This window comes from Leptosomus discolor, chromosome 7 (assembly GCF_034619465.1).
Source record: "Leptosomus discolor isolate bLepDis1 chromosome 7, bLepDis1.hap2, whole genome shotgun sequence".
Taxonomy (NCBI): Eukaryota; Metazoa; Chordata; class Aves; order Leptosomiformes; family Leptosomidae; genus Leptosomus; species Leptosomus discolor.
In genome coordinates this window covers 32,362,029-32,380,033 of record NC_141397.1, presented here as the reverse complement: position 1 = coordinate 32,380,033, position 18,005 = coordinate 32,362,029, and the positions used below count along the sequence as shown (strand labels likewise).

The window sequence follows — 18,005 nt, the reverse complement described above, 5'->3', positions numbered from 1 at the left end:
TTGTGATTATTTCAGATAATGGATCTTAGCAGGAAGGGAGGAGTGGCAAAACAGTAAGAGAACTGATGGATTTGCCAGTCAAAGACTTTTCGGAATAACATGTCCAGCACTACAATTTGCCATTTTGAAGCACATCAGCTTAATTAAATAATTATGGCCCTAATAGATGTGTAGACATGTAGAAAATTGTGACTCCAGTGTGTTACGTTTTTCTAAAACTTACATTAAAATGTTGCATTAAATTTGCACCATAAGCTTTAAAAGATATATTCAGTAAAACTAGATAAATGATGTCTTGAATGCAATTTCTGAGGGCACCACAGAAGCCTTTTCCTTGGTCATGAAAAAATTTTATGTATATATATTTTCAATAGTAAGGCTGTCAAGATGAAAGGGAAAAAATAAAAACAAACACAAAACCTGAGGGTACTCTGTTTCTTCTGTCCAAATAGAGACAGTAACAGAAACAAGTACAAAACATTAATAAATCTGTTCCAGAAGTCATTAGTCATCTGTGGTCATTGCATGGAGAAAACCAACACGTATCTTAGTGACATGAGTGGCAAGTCCATCCAGAAGTTGTGGAACAGCAATGAGAATGCGTCAACAGACATTAACAGATTAAAAGCTCCCATCTAACATCTACCCTGTCATATGGGTTTGAATGTTTACTTTGGTTTTTTGAACTCAAGATACACTCCACCTATTTGTTCTTTATAGATCTCAGAAGAAAGTGTCTCTTTTAAACTCCATTATTGCTGGATTTTGGGCTTCTGTCAGAAACAGTGCAAGAACAAACAGTATTCAAAAGATCTCATTTTGCCTCCAGCTAAATTCGCTGAGTGTCAAAGGAAGTGATTTATTTATTTATTTATAATCCAAAAGCAGCTCAGTTTTCAAATCACTAAGATTCATATTGGGGGGGTAGTGGGAAAAGTCGGAGATGAAGTTACATGCTTTGTTCTTATTTCATTTAGCTTGGTTTCCCTGTTAAATGTGACCCTGTGGCAGTTTATGGCCCCCATACGGTATACAGTTTGAGTGAAAAATAGATCCATTTAGCCATAGTTTCAGGGAATGTTTTTCTAGTCTTTTACACTGCTGAAAGCTTTATTGCGGCTATCAATGGGAAAAGATACAGATTTTCGAATCAATCTGCTCAATCATAGAATCACAGAAGGATTTGGGTTGGAAGGGATCTTAAAGACCCTTGAGTTCCAACCCCCTGCCATGGGCAGGGACACCTTCCACTAGACCAGGTTGCTTCAAGACCCATCCAGCCTGGCCTTGAACACTGCCAGGGAGGGGCAGCCACAGCTCCTCTGGGCAACCTGTGCCAATGCCTCACCACCCTCACAGTTAAGAACTTCTTCCTTACATCTAATCTAAATCTACCTTCGTTCCATTTAAAGCCATTACCCCTTGTCCGATCATCACACTCCCTAGTACAGAGTCCCTCCCCACCTTTCCTGTAGCCCCCTTTAAGCACTGGAAGGCCTCTCTAAAGTGTCCCCGGAGCCTTCTCTTCTCCAGGCTGAACAAGCCCAACTCTCTCAGCCTGTCCTCACAGAGGAGGGGCTCCAGCCCCCTGATCATCTTTGTGGCCTCCTCTGGACCTGCTCAAGCAGGTCCATGTGTGTCTTATGCTGAGGGCCCCAGAGCTGGATGCAGCACTGCAGATGGGGTCTCACCAGAGCAGAGCAGAGAGGCAGAGTCAACTCACTCGACCTGCTGGCCATGCTGCTCTTGACACAACTGGCATTCTGGGCTGCGAGTGAACATTTCCAGCTCATGTCCAGTTTTTCATCCACCAGCACCCCCAAGTCCTTCTCTGCAGGGCTGCTCTCCATCCACTCATTGCCCAGCCTGTATCTGTGCTTGGGGTTGCCCTGACCCAGGGGCATGACCTTCCACTTTGCCTTGTTGAACTCCATGAGGTTCACACAGACCCACCTCTCCAGCCTGTCAAGGTCCCTCTGGTACGGCCTCCCTTCCCTCCAGCGTGTCGACCGCACCACGCAGCTTGGTGTCATCAGCAAAGAGGGTGCACTCGATCCCACTGTTCAGATCGCTGACAAAGATGTTAAGTAGCACCGGTCCCAATACTGACCCTTGAGGAACGCCAATTTCCACTGGTTTCCACTCAGACACTAAGCCATAGATTGTGACTCTCCGAGTGTGACCATCCAGCCAATTCCTGATCCACAGAGTGGTCTGACTGTCAAATCCATGTCTCTCCAATTTAGAGACAAGGATGTGGTGCAGCACAGTGTCAAATGCTTTGCCCAAGTCCAGGTAGATGACCTCAGTTGCTCTTCCCTCATCCACCAATGCTGTAACCCTGTCGTCAACTTCTCTGGCCCAAATTGATCACTTCCAGGATGCACTTACTTGCCAAAACTGGGTGGAGAAGAGTGGCAAAATAGACCAGTGACCCAAGACTTAGCTTTTGTGACTAGCATATTATTTGTGAAGAGTAAGACCGAGGTTGGAGCCTTGCTCATTTTATAGCTGAGCCTACTGCATTTAAAGTATGTCAGTCAACAAATTAATATCTTGCCTTCTGTGGCTATCCACAAAAACTTTGAAAGCCATAGGCTTGATCCCATGTAAAAACTGAATAACCTTTTAAATCCAATAAAAAATGTCAGAGAACTGAAAATATTTTCACTCTGTGTCTACTTGATTCGAATTTTAGGGGGAAAAAAAAAAAAAAAGGAAAGGACACTTGCAGCCAAAAAAGAAAAAACAAAAGAAGAAGAGAAAAAATCAAACTCTTAGATAGCTACTCTAACAGGAAGAGCTCCTAAATTAACATTCAGTTACAAAAAGTTAACTAAGAAAAATTTTTCTGTTTTGTTTTCATTAAAGGTTTGTTTGCAATTGCACAGAAAGGATAGGCATAAGCTGAGACAATCAGCAGCTAAATTTGAGATACTTGCAGATCTTGGTCACTACATATACATTCATAATATGAGACTCTTTGGTTTTGGAAAACCCTGAAATGTTGACCAAAAAGAAAGGCAGAAACACAAAGTTCTATTAGAATTTTTTTTTTTTTTTTTGGGGGGGTTGTCTGCGATTTTCACATCATAATGTGAAATGTTTGAGAAAGCACCCCAGTACTTCACTGAACTATAGCAATCCTGCCTTTTTGATGTGTTCACTTTGTTCAGCTAAGGTAGATTCAAACATAAAATCCAATGTTTACTTGCAACATTTTAATAATGGATCGTACAGGATCGTGAGTTCATAAAATCATAACTACTTTACGTTATTGTTAATGCAGTTTCTTCTGGAACATGCACAGTCTATTGATATTCTGGAGTTAATAGGCTATTCTAGCAGGATTCAATATATAGTGACATAAATAAGCCATCATGGAAAGCAAAAAACTCTATTTCTTATAGGGGAAAGCTCAACTGACTCTGGGCTATTTATCCAAAAAGGAGGAAAAGGACCACTGCATGCTGTTTCTTGTGACAGACTTGCAGCTGCTGTGAAAAAAAGGTGCCCCATAAAGATCATTTGCTTTGATCGAAACTTCCTATGCTGGTGTCCTGCATCAGGAGGGGACAAACGCCCCCAAGAAATGCAGTCCATAAGCAAAGCTGCCATTGGCAACTCTGTGCAAACCCCTGTGAGGCAGCCCAGAGAGTGGGATGGCACAAGACAGCAGGGAATCCCTTAGTCCTTGCTGGCAATTTACACTGAGCTGCACCCAGATGGGTAACAGTCCGCAGAAGACGCCCATGCAGAATGTTAGTGCCCACACTGACCACCAAGCATCCTGTTGCCCTGCAGACAGAAGCATAAGTTGAAGTCACTACTACTGCTTTTTCTTCTTCCCTGGACTTTTTCATTTTACAGACTGCTTAAAATCTGCAGTTATCTTCCTACCAGCAGCCACCAGGCACATGGGAATGCAGAATAAGCAGGAATTTCCATTACTCCAGGGGATGACTATGCTGCCAGGAGTCAGACTGACTTCAAGGCTGAGCTATGAGAAGTAACCGCAGTACAACCCCATTGCTTCTTTATCCTGTGCCTCATGGTGATCTGATGAGAACATTTGACCAGATGACAGGGGAGCTTCAGAGACAGTCTGGTCTCAGGCAACCCTAAAGTAAATTCTGCAGCTTAACTACTGAAGAATATGCTGCAAATAAAAAATCAGGACCAGACTTCTTGACAGACCAAATTTGCCCAGATGTAATACTCTACTACCATGTCTACACCCTCTTCCCTACTCTTCACTCCTTCAGGGATGTTGCTGGTGTGCTCATGGTAGTCTGCACTTTGGTGTGCCAGCATACACTTTGGGTCATTGATTTCAAGTGTCACTCGATATAAAATGCATATTGGTAGGCTCCAGAGTGGCTAACTAAATCTAAGGTAAAGGCTGTGGTCTGGACTCTTTATCTTATAATTTCTCAAACTAATCCCAGCTTTGCCTCCCATTCTTGCACATATACACAGGTCTATGGGGCCAGATGGGATCCACCCAAGGATATTGAGGGAGCTGGCAGAAGTGCTCACTGAGCCACTTTCTATCATTTACCAGCAGTTCTGGCTAACTGGGGAGGTCTCAGCTGACTGGAGGTTAGCAAATGTAATGCCCATCTACAAGAACAGCCGGAGGGAGGATCCGGGGAACTACACACCTGTCAGGCTGACCTCAGTGCTGGGGAAGGTTATAGAGCATGTCACGCAGCACGGACAAGACAACCAGGTGATCAGGCCCAGTCAGCATGGGTTTATGAAAGGCAGGTCCTGCTTGAATAACTTGATCTCCTTCTATGACCAGATGACCCGCTTAGTGGATGACGGAAAGGCTGTGGATGTTGTCTACCTGGACTTTAGTAAAGCACTTGACACCATTTCCTATAGCATCCTCCTGCAGAAACTGGCTACTTATGGCTTGGATGGACATACTCTTTGCTGGGTAAAAAACTGACTGGATGCCCAGCCCAAGGGGTTTGGTGAATGGAGTTCAATCCAGTTGGTGGCCGGTGACAAGTGGTGTTCCCCAGGGCTCAGTATTGGGGCCAGTCCTGTTTAATAACTTTATTGATGATCTGGACGAGGGGATCAAATGCACCCTCAGTAAGTTTGCAGATTAAACCAAGTTGAGCAAGAGTGTTGATGTGCTCGAGGGTAGGAAGGCTCTGCAGAGGGACCTGGACAGGCTGGATCGATGGGCTGAGACCAATGTTACGAGGTTTAACAAGGTCAAGTGCCAGGTCCTGCACTTCGGTCACAACAACCCCATGCAGCACTACAGGTGTGGGGATGAGCGGCTGTAAAGCTGCCCGACGGAAAAGGACCTGGGGGTGCTGGTCAACAGCCAGCTGAACATGAGCCAGCAGTGTGCCCAGGTGGCCAAGAAGGCTAACTGCATCCTGGCCTGTATCAGCAATTGCATGGCCAGCAGGAGTAGTGAAGTTATTGTGTCCCTGTACTCAGCACTGATGAGGCCACACCTCGAACGCTGTGTGCAGTTTTGGGCCCCTCACTGCAAGACAGACATCGAGGTGCCAGAGCATGTCCAGAGAAGGGCAACGAAGCTGGTGAGTGGTCTAGAGAACAGGTCTTATAGGAGCGGCTGAGGGAACTGGGGCTGTTTAGCCTGGAGAAGAGGAGGCTGAGGGGAGACCTTATCACTCTCTACAACTGCCTGAAAGTAGGCTGTAGTGAGGTGGGAGTCGGTCTCTTCTCCCAAGTAACAAGCGATAGGACAAGAGGAAATGGCCTCAAGTTGCACCAGGGAAGGTTTAGATTGGACATTAGCAAGAATTACTTCACTGCAAGGGTTGTCAAACATTGGAATAGGCTGCTCAGTGAAGTGGTGAATTCATCATCCCTGGAGATATTTAGAAGACATGTAGATGTGGCACTTAGGGACATGGTTTAGTGGTGGACTTGGCAGTGCTAGGTTAACAGTTGGACTCGATGATCTTAAAGGTCTTTTCCAACCTAAATGATTCTATGATTCTTCTGTGCCTTTCCAGCCTGTATGAGGCCCCAGGTAGAGGCAGGGAACTGCAGCTGTTTCTTATGCTCGTGCTTTAGACCGGGACATTTCCAGGTTTCTGCACCCAGTAACCTAAATTGTTGACCAGTGTTGTTTCTCCATTAAATAACTGGTACTTTTCACTGTTATGCAGTGAGGGGCAAAAGTATTCCACACATCACTTCTGAACTGATTTAGGCACTCTCTGAACCACAAGTGTTAGTTTTATTTTCAGAAGTCTGCGAAGGAGCAGACTTCACCCTTGTTAGGGGTTCCAGGAGAATCAAAGCACAAAATTAGCAAAATGTTTATAACCAAATTGACGAAGAAAAATAAACTTATGAGAGAAAGCCACCTAGGATAATCTACATCTTCTCATACTTGCCTGGAACACACATGCAATAGCTTTGTGGGATAAGCTCAGAAAAATCAATACTCCAAATGAAATATCATTGGAATCCTCTTCTCATTTCAGCTGTGGTCTCAGTGCGGAGCCATAATGTATCCATGAATAATGTTTAGCTTCAATCTCTTTTACAGCCGTTCCAAACAGATGAGCAATTTTTGAAAAGCAACTGTTGAAGATGCACTTTTGCCTCTTCATCAAAAATGTATAAAAATGAAATATATTGCAGTATTTATTGCAGTGTATTACAAACCCTCATGCTGATCCAATACAGATGCTTCTTTTTCTATATGGCACCGACCTTCAAAAGTGATGATGTGAAAAGCCCTAGATTTTATGACATCTTAACTCAGAATACATTACAGTTTCTATATTAATATGTATTTGAAGCTCTGCTGTAAACTTTGAATATGAAAAGATACTCTGTACTTTGTACTCCACTATAAAGTTTAAATATGAAGAGAAAATGTTTATGGAGGTATAAGCAGGATTTCACAATATTTATTTGAAATTAAGTTCCCTTTTCATCTTTCCCTACCATACAAATAGTTCTTTCTGAGTGTTCCATGAATTTTGCATTTGTTAAGTGAATCTAATAATCAACAATGTAAAGGGCACCAGAGAAGCAATACACAGACCTGCACGATACAGCCATGTGTAGATATACTGGTTACTTAATAGTTAAGTTTGAAAGCTGGATTCCAAGACAAGATATGTGTGAGCAAGAGCTGTGAGACGCAGGCTGTCTGTAGCTGTAGCAAACTTTGTGATCTGGTCCTGTCAGCTTGAGCCAAGCAAACAGCTCTAACACTGCTCACTGAAGGACATTCGCTGTCTCTGTCCCAGTGGTGAAGAGCTCAAGAGAGGTACAGAAGTGATTCCTCTCCATAGTCCCCAATGACCTGTGGGCCTTGCCTCTTGGAGGTGATGGTTCACTCTATCTGTTGCAGGCCCTAGACTTCAAGGCACTATTTCCACAATCAAGGGCTCCAGGCACTCCTTTAATGAAGAAGTGACACTAGCAGTTACTGCTATAGTCATGCAGGCACGGCTCTGCTGACAACTTTGGTGGTTCCCCAGAAAAGCAAAGAAAGACAATGACCATTCCTGAAAAAAATGGATGTCTTTTGGAAACCATCAGTTATGGTTGTCAGCTTTGATGCCGCAGCTGGCAGCTGGGAGGAGGGGAAAAGATGAAGCAGAACGAATGACCAGGAATGACACATGGAAGCATGCAGGGAGGGCATGGTTTAGCCTCCAAATAAATAGTTTTAATTATGTTTGGGTTCTTTCTGTGTGTGGCTTAACCTGCGTGTCTCCTCTGTTTGTATGTGTGCTGTTCTGGTCCCATGTGTTGCATGCCCAAACATCCTGTCAAGTATGAATTATGGCTTTACTTCCATGGGCAATGCAGTGAGACAGGTCTATCTGAGATAGTGCCTCACCTCTGCAGGTGAGGTGCAACTGATAGCAGGTTGATGAACAACTCTGGCTTTGCGATACTTCAGTTCTGCTCCTGGTCCATAGCTGTGCCAAGCAGGAAAAGAGCACCTGAACCCACAATCTCCATCACAGAGACAACACAGACAGGATTTAGAGGTATGTCTGAATAGCAAGTGGAGAGAGCCCTGCAGAGATGGATACACACTATTCACTAAGTAATGTCTTTATGAAATAAAAGCTTTGTCTTTAGAGGTACTAGAGGTTTCTCCAGTGCATGCGACTCCAGAAATTAGGTGCTCTCCTCCTCCCTGGCCTGCGATTAGCTCAGACATTGATTGCAAAGGCAAGCATGGCTCATGATGGAGGCAGAACCAACTGGGGAGAGAGGAAGCCATCTCCTGACTAGGATAGCTACCACCCTCCTTTGCCTTACTGCTGTGTGGATGTCACAGTGTACTCATTTCACCACCTCCTGGTTCAGATACATGATCCCTCTGAGGACGTGCAGTGTTCACAGATTTTGTGTTGTGGAATTTACATAGCTCACTGGTGGAAATAGTGAACAGCAATGCGACTATGCAACAAGTCCAGAGAGAAGACTAGACATCTGTATGAGGCAAGGTCCATCATTTGGACCACACTGGGTTGATGAGCACTTGCTGCTTGTCATGGTTTGAGCCTACCCAACTGGCTCCAAAAGCACCACGCAACCACTCACTCACCCCTACCCTGTCCCGTGAGGGATGGGGAGGAGAAAATACAACCAAAATGGCTTGAAGATTGAGATAAAGGACAGCGAGGACTCACCCACCAGTTACAGTCACGAGCAAAAGATGAACTCAACTTGCGGATAAAAACATACATTTAATACAAAACAACCACCACCACCAAGGAGAATGAGAGATACAACCAGGTCTTAAATACAACACACCTATCCCCCGCCCCCCCTCTGGTCTTCCCAGGCTCAGCTCTGCACCCTCTTCCGCTCCAGCAGTGCAGGGGGCAGGGAATGGGGGTTACACTCCGTCCAGTAAAAGATGTCTCCACTGCTCCTCCATCCTCAGAGAGCGAGGTCCTTGCAGTCCTCCCTTGCTCCAGTGTGGTGTCCTTCTCACGGCAGACAGTCCTTCTCCAACTGCTCCAACGTGAGTCCTTCCCATGGGGCTGCAACTCTCCACACAATGGGCTGCTCCAGCACAGTTGGAGTCTGCAGGGCAACCTCTGGGCCACCGCTGATCTCCATGGGCTGCAGGGGCTCAGCTACCATCCCACCATGGGCCGCAGGGGAACCTTTGCTCCAGCGCACCTCCCCCTCTCCTTCCTCACTGACCTGACTGTCCACATGGCTGTCTCTCTCCCATCGCTTTTCACTCACCAACACAAACAGAAAAGAGAGACACAATCAACGGCTTCTTTCACTCTTAAACAGGTATTCGCAGAGGTGCCATTGGTCTGGCCTTGCCCAGAGACAGGTCCAAAATTGGAGCTGGGGGAGCTTCTTGAAGCCCCTAACAGGAGCTACCTCCATAGCCCCCTCCCCCACTGCCAAATCCGAGCCAAAACCATGCCAGACACCAAACCACCACACTGCTTAAATGTGGCGCAGTCGCAGATGCAAAGGAGCATGGGTTAATATGTAAATCCCAACATCATATCATGAAAGACATGTCAGGGTGACTACAAAAGAACCTGGAGACATATGTGATGGGATGTGACTGTTGAACAGAGTTTTGGGCACTCCTGTCAGTTTAGAAATATTATCTGTGACTCTGGGCTAGTCTTCTGGAATGGATGGCCTTAGCTGGCCGCCTTCCTTTTTACAGATGGTTTTCAGTGCATTCCATTTCTTTGATGTAATAAATGTTGATCTGCCTTTATCAGTTGTGTCTACTGTAATAAATTGAAAATTTCATATTATCCTCCTGTCTGGAATCAATTCTGATGTTTCTATTGTACAGTCAATTTGTGGACATTTCTATACGCTGTTTCAATATTTTCAATATGGACATAAGTTCAGCTGGTGCTCAAAACATCCAGTTGGGAGTAGTATGGTTACGAGCAGTGTGGAGCTAAGACTAAGCAAACCAGCTTGGAATATATCACCTCCTACTCACTGCTTTCTAACATGATTTCCTGACTTCTAATTGTTTAAAAACATGGGTGATCTTGCCTACACCTGCTTATGTGTGATCATGGTCAGCCTCAACTCTGTGCCTGGGAAGATCAGGGAATAGATCCTCCTGGAAGCTATGCTAAGGCACATTGAGGACAGGGAAGTGATTTGAGACAGCCAGCATGGCTTCACCAAGGGCAATGTAGTGGCCTTTTATGACAGAGTGACTGCATCAGTGGACAAAGGAAGAGATACAGATGTCGTCTGATGGACTACTGATGGACTTCTGTAAGGTCTTTAACAAGGTCCCTCACAAAATCCTTCTCTCTAAATTGGAGAGAGATTTGATGGGTGGACTGTTCGGTGGGTCAGGAATTGGTTGGATGTTCGCATCCAGAGGGTAGTGGTCAACGGCTCAATGTCTAGATGGATGTCAGTGAGAAGTGGCGTCCCTCAGAGGTCCATACTGGGACCAGTGCTGTTTAATGTCTTCATCAATGACATAGATGGTGGGATCGAGTGCACCCTCACCAAGTTTTGCAGATGACACCGAGCTGAGTGGTGTGGTTGACATGCCTGAGGGATGGGATGCCATCTAGAAGGACCTGGACAAGTTTGGGAAGTAAGTCTCTGTGAACTTCATAAGATTCAACAAGGCCAAGTGCAACGTCCTGCACCTGGGTTGGGGCAATCCCCAATATCAATACAGGCTGGGGGGATGAAGGGATTGAGAGCAGCCCTGCAGAGAAGGACTTGGGGGTAGTGGTGGATGAAAAGCTGGACATGAGCTAGCAATGTGTGCTCACAGCCCAGGAGGCCAATCACATCCTGGGCTGCATCAGAAGCACCGTGGCCAGCAGGTCAAGGGAAGCAATTCTCACCCTCTGCTCTTGTTCTGGTGAGACCCCACCTGCAGTGCTGTGTTCAGCTCTGGGCCCCCCAGCATAAGAAAGACATGGACCTGTCGGAGCAAGGCCAGAGGAGGCCATCAAGGTGATCAGGGGGCTGGAGACCCTCCTCTGTGAGGACAGGCTGAGAGTTGGGCTTGTTCAGCCTGGAGAAGAGAAGGCTCCAGGGAGACCTTCTAGTGGCCTTCCAGTACTTAAAGGGGTCCTACACGAAAGATGGGGGTAATCTTTTTAGCAGAGCCTGTTGCAATAGGACAAGGAGTCATGGTTATAAACTAAAGAAGGGTAGATTTAGACTAGATAGAAGGACCAAATTTTTTTACAGTGAGGGTGATGAAGCACTGGCACAGGCTGCCCAGAGAGGTCGCAGAAGCCCCATCCCTGGAAATATTCAAGGTCGGGTTGGATGGGGCTCTGAGCAATCTGATGTAGCTAAAGATGTCAGTGCTCATTGCAGGGTGTTGGACTAAGTGGCCTTTAAAGGTTCCTTCCAACCCAAACTATTCTATGATTTAATGACTCTGTTATTAGATATGCCTCCAAGTTCATGCAGCGCCCTTAGTCTTTATCAAGAGAGAATATTTTTAAAAGCTCAGTTTAGAAATATTTACTAGAATTTTAGAAAGTCTTTGGCATTGAATGTGTCTTTTAATCAGAAATTATTAGGAGGCATAAAGGTGAAGATGCCTCATGAAATTAAGTATCTGATGCGCTTTTTAGCGTATACAGAGCATGCACGTTTATAAACAAAACTAATCCCTGTGAGAAGGGATAAATAAAACATACATAGTGTCCTTTTCTGTTCAGGCTTAATAGCAACTTTAACATTATGTAAGTCTGATTAATACCTTATGCGAAGAAATTCATTTGGTGCTTTGTGGCAATGAGAGGGCATAAGATTCTTACGTCTTTCAAACCTGCCTCCTTTCCCCAATGAGATTCTGTTATCTGGCCTATGGAACAAGGAGTGTTGATGCCTAACACTCAAGAGAAGTGGAATTTGTGCTTTCCAGTCCAAAAGCAAACAACCCACATCAATTTTATTTAACTCATCAAATGTCTGACCGTTTCCCTGACCTCTTACACAAGAGCACATATACAGCTTGTCACACACTTAATGAAAGTTACCTCCTCCCAGCTGGGACATAACAACAGCTCCTTTTCTATTACAATGTAAAATAAACCCTGAAAAGTTTTCAAATGAACTTCATTAGTCTGCAGAATGGAAGACCACGCCAACAGTCAGATACTTGCTGTTGTGGAGACAGTAATTTCCAGCTGAAGGTGGCAGTAACCTCTTACATCGAGCTAACATCATCACAAGCAGTCACCTGTTTTTAGAAGTAGTTACTTAGGTTCCTAATAATCTGGTTTGTATGTGCCCAGATATACCAGATTCTTGGCTGGACTAAGCTGAGCTCAGCAGCTTGGTGTCTTCTTATGTCTGACTTGTGTGTACATCCCTAAAATACTGACTGAAATCAAATTAAATTTGACATCCTATCTGGGACAGTGTGAAGCTCACCAAAATGCTGTTGAGGTTTAAGAAAAGCTAATCTTAACAGCAGTAGGTTTGAACAAAATACTGGAACTGTAGCTTTCATATTTGACAGGAGGAAGGTCTTGTTTGTACTCTTTGTGTTACCTGTTCATGCAAGAAAATCTCCTAGGAAAGGGACAGTAGTTCATGGTTTGGTCAGAGCCCAGGCATTTGGCATGGCTGGATACCAACAGTAGACTGGCTCAGTTATTCCTAGTAGTAAAAGGTTGTCATTCCTCCAGTTCTGCTTCTCCATGGCTACATCTACAGTGCCTCTGGTAGCAATAGTGGACTATATAGGATAACTCTCGGGTCTGTGTTACAAAGTACACCAGTGGCACTGGCCTTGTTCTTCACAAAACATCGAAACATTCTGTTTCGCAGACTTCTAAATGTCTTGGTGCCTTGCCCCCTCCTGCAGTGTACATCATTCCCAATATATGCCAGCTTTATGGAAGTGCTGTGATCACCCCTGTAGTCTCGAGGCTGAGCTTACTCACAGTAAGGCTTGCTGCACTTCTGACCAGCAGCCTCACCTCAGGGTCAGTCTGCGGGCCTAAAGGTGGAAGAAACATTCATGCAAGGGACTTGAATGCCGAGATGAATATTGCAATCTATATTCCAAAGTATTAAAGAAAATAATTCATCAATACCTTTTTTTAATGCCAGCAAATGTTCTGGCTGATACATGGAGCAGAGGAGTAGGAAAAGGTTAAGTACCCACCATCTACTGCAGAGGAATTCTCTAAAAGTTGATTAAAACACATTTTACAGGACTTTGAAGTTCATAGCATAGCGAAGAAAACCTTGCTGTATCGTCTGAAATAACGTCGGAGTATCGTGGCCCAAGATTTAGGCAAACAAAAATGAAACAGGATAGCAGCTGTCAAGCAGCTACTGTTTTCAGAATTCCTGGGGAAATTGTTTAAGGGAGAAAGGGCTGAAACTGCAGAAGGAGTCATGTATTTTCTAGACCTGGAACAACAATGTGTTCATTAACCTTTGGCAGCAAAACTGTAAACAGTAAAAGTGTAAGTAGGGGGCAGGCACCCTGTCACTGTGCCTGAGGCAGCCAAGTGGGTGATGGAGTACAGGCTATGCCGTTCTCCAGAGGGAAACAAGGTCTGTGAACATTTCTCTTTCTGCAAGCATGGCATTTAGCCAAAGGCTGGGAGTCTTGATCCAGATGGAAACAGCTGGGACAGAACTAGCAGGAATGACATGTGAGCCAAGCTTTTCTGAATGACACAGAATAAAGACAGAAAAGATGATTCAAGATTTTTGTGGAGACCAAAGAGCAGAATCCCTCCCCAACAAAGGAAGCTGGGAGGACGTTCCCAGAAATGCAGGTGGAAAGTGCTCATAGGCAAAGCTTCTCAGAGGCTCACAAAAAAAGGGATAAGATAGGTGACAAATCTGTGTACTTGGGGAGCAAATCATAACAAAAATTATCTGTTGGAGCTGAAGGGTCAATGGGGTGCAGAAGGACAAGTGGCGAAAAGGACAGGATTGCTGGGTGGAAATCAGGGAGTAAACGGCCTTGTCTCAGAGGACCTTTGGGCCAAGGGGGGTTACACAGGGTTTGCAGCAATTCAGAAAGCTACTGATCAGACTGAGATAAGTCTTGTAGAAAGGACTTGCTTACAATTGTGCAAGTTCCTAATGGTATTGCCATTGCTAAACTCTCTTTGGTGTTTATTGTGGAGTTCTCTAGAAGGAACAGACATTAATAAATCTGCTGACAGGGCCCTGAGGGTGCTGATAAGCCTTGATTACCCTTACCAGGCTTCACATGGGGCCACCACCCACACCTGCACATAGGCCCTGTGGCTTGTATTTAAGTCAGGAGCTGAGCATTCCCTCCTTCTCTGAGCTATGCTGCAAATACGGCCACATCTATCTTCTGCTGCCCTGGCTTACTGCCTGGGTTTTTTGGCTGTACTCTGGACTTATATTGTAGGTAGCATAGTCTCTAAGCCTGTGTTGAGGTCTGACTCCACAGCAGCTGGCTTTGCCAATGTGGTCAGCATGCAACTAGAAGCTGTTAGTGGTCCCTGTGGGTCACAGGTGTGCCTCTTCATATGGAAGCAGAGAAAGTTGTGCTAGTTGAAGATGGAAGATACAAGTTTGGCCCATACCGTTGTGCTGGGCCTCTGAGGACAAAAACTGCGACTTTGCAATTTAGTACCTAGGTGGCATCTATACATTCTAGAAGGTCTTGCAGGAGACCAGACTGTAGAGCTTCAGGCAGGGGGGCATACCACCCAACGGTAAGTGCGTGTAGGGGTGGGAGAGATGACTTTTGTATTAGCCTTGGTGACTGTGTAGTAGAAAGCCACGTTCTTTTAAAACTGAAATACTTTCATCCTGAGTTTCACAGAGGTTTAAAGTGTGAGAGCACTAAGAGAAGACAAAAGTCTTGCAGTAGCTCTTAAAACTGAATAGTGTCATACAATCTCAATAAACAGCAGTGCAATAGCAGAGTTAGCCTTTCAGAAAATGTAGAGTATGCTGACAGTGACAAGTCAGCTCAGTGTAATTCAAAGGCTGCCACCCCTCCAGCTGCTCTAACTCTGGGAAGGTGGGAGGCAAGTGTGAGCAGTGGGACTTGAGTTATAGTTGTGAAGATTTATACTCCTTGGTGGTGTGACTCCAGGTTATGCAGGGCTGGAACTGTATAACACCTGAATGAGCCAGCAGCCTGGAGTAGTGTGTAGGTTTTTTGCAGGTATATTTGCCAGTTACCTTGTCATACCCCCCCTTGTATGTGTGTGTCAGGCTGAACAGTCTGTGATGCTGCACCACTGTCTTGGATTTCCCTATTGCGTGGGTGAAGGGAGGAAAGGGGAAATGTTTCTCCTCCTGGAGTTCAGCTGCTGCAGTCTTTGCCCCCTGAGCCCTCTTGGTGTTAACTCCACGCTGCCTTCTTGCCAACATGAATATCCATGCTTGCTGCAGCTCACCTGAGCAGTTGCAGCAGCCTGCACTTAATAGAGCAACAAGGGATCTTTCAGTGCTGCTTTGTGACTGCTCCTAAAAGCAGTTCAGGGTCCTTTCCCTGACTTTTTTTGCCTATGTCACTGAGGGGGGGAAATATTCCAATTAATATAAGGTAAAAGATTTGATGAACTGCCATTAAACACGCAGGGTCTCTGTTCTAATGAAGTATTAGACTATGATGAGGGCTGAATGATGACTGTGGCCATTTACACAGTTGGAATGTGGCTTTCTTGTTACAAGCATTTCTGTTCTCAAACTTAAATACATGTGAGATGTCTCGTCGTGTTTCACCACTGGGTCAGAACTAACTGACTCTGGAGAATAGTACTGGGCACATGGAGTTGAAGGGTAGTGCCATGCTTAGATTGATCCAAATAGTAGTACCTTTCACTGCAGCTCATAATACTCAATGCATTCCATATTTCCTTTTTTCCTATCTTCTTGATGGTTTTGGTAATTCTGCTTCATCCAATTCCCTGTTCGTAAGGTGAGACAGGCAGCTGAAGTTGCTGGCCTTGGTAACACCCTTGTAACATCTGTCCTTGCTCCTTTCTCCAGGGGACCGATTAAGAGCTAATAAATATTTCCTGACTCTGGACTTGGTAAAAAAACAGACAGCTTGGGATGTCTGGAAGCAGGGTCTTGTTGGGCACAGCTGTTATCCCCTCTCTTCCTTGGACTTGCATTTCTTGGTCAGGCATACTATCAGCTGCGGAGACCTGCTGTTTTGCTTCCATTGATAGCACTCCAACCTGGACCCAGTTCTTTGCCATTTAATGTCTCCAACTTTGACAAGACTAGAGTGTCTTTTATAGGTGTATCATATTTAGGGCAAAATTATGACTAGTGCAGCACATGTCCATATGATCTTGTTTCATTGAATCTTTTGAAGGAGTTCTTTCCAGTTTCTAGGTTTGAATGCTTTAGGTATGTACAACAGGAAAACAAGCTCCAGGTGACAATATCTGAAAATGTGGCATAACCTGAAGCACTTCCAGAGATTACTCTTGTGTCTTGAGTCTATCTGTAACATTGAGATAATCTCTGTAACAATGCCTGTAATCCTTGAAGCCTATATCCCAAAAGAATCCTATTAAGCACAATGGAAAGTTCAAAAAGGATGCAGCAGAAAAATATTAAGCAAGACAGCATTTAGTCTGATTTATTAATTAATCTCCCTTGTGCACAACTTGGCCTTATCACTTGAATCTGTCACATTTGTAAACGTAGCCCTTGTAGATTTTAGTCAGTCTTAATTGAAAGCCAAAGACAGTAAAGTAGATTTTAAAGATGTTCCTTAAAGAAATTAATTTTGTTTAATGACCTTTTTGTATTTCTTGTGATAATGATGCAAATATGAATCTCTGGTTTGGATAAAGCTATTGTATGGGGTGGACTGAAAGAATATTGCGTCATCAGAATGACCTGTTTTAGGAAGTGACTTGGCAATTTGTCAGTGAGATTTAACTAACTGAGGCCAATTTTAAAATAACCCTGTAAATGGAATAATTTCAATCTCTTTTGAGGACAGGTAAAGCAAACTTCAGAGCATGCTACAAGGATCGGTATCCTCCCAGTCAGCTAAAATAAATTACCTTTAGTCTCAATGGTGAAATCATGTAAATCAGCACAGTTTGTACAGCAATCAATCAACAGTACCCTATTGCCAAGTGAAGTGGTGCAGTTCTGTCACTGATGCACAGCTGATGGGTAAAAGCCAGGCTTTAAAGCAAGGGGAAAGATTAGGATCAGTAGAGACAACTGTTACCTACTTTGACTTGGAAAATTAGTTAAAATCCTTTTTGAGACTACAGGTACTTTATCACCTGTACTGTCCAGCTGTCCTTGGATAAAGGGGAGCTTTTCTTCTGGGCTTCAGGCTGACTTAGACTTACGTACAATGTTGTCCTTTCCTCTGCTGGTACAAGACACAGATGGCCGTTCTCAGGTGCTATGTGAGAGACTATGCTGAACACTAGTCCAAAGTGAGGTTATTCTCTAAGAATAGGCCAAGTTTGGGGCTGTTCAGAAAGAAAATACTTGGTATCAGATTGGAGGCCTTAGAACATGGGAAATAACAGCTGCAGGTGTGCATCAGGTGGAAGGCATCAGATATTAGATGGGCATTTGGGGAAGGAGGGAATTGGCATTAACATCTGTTAAAGCTCCTAGACTAATTTTTCTTGAAGGTAAAGCAAATATAGGATGATGATAAATTTGCAGCCTGTGAGACACCGTAGTTCATGAAACTTCATTCTTACCTGAGGATTAGACTGTGCAGCACCACCACAAGTTTGTATGTGTGGGCCATTGCATAGCACACTTTAAAGAGATGATTAGGAGTCAGTGACGCTCAAATCGATTATCATGATGGCCCTGGTTGCCACCAGGACTTGGCTTCAAGATCTGACAATGGTCTTGCATTTCCATGCATTGATCTCTTTGATGCATGTACAAAATGTCTTTACATAAAATGGTAGTTTCAGGGTATGGCAGGCTTCATTCCAAGACTTGCACATTGCTTTTTCCATTGATTAAGGCACTTCGAGGATTTTTTCACTTCTTAAAACCAGGGTAGAAGA

General features: G+C 44.4%; 1 pseudogene; it reads right to left on the bottom strand.

Annotated features, from left to right (window-relative positions):
* Positions 1–18,005, bottom strand: part of LOC147415100 (uncharacterized) — a 32,340-nt pseudogene that overhangs the window by 6,676 nt on the left and 7,659 nt on the right.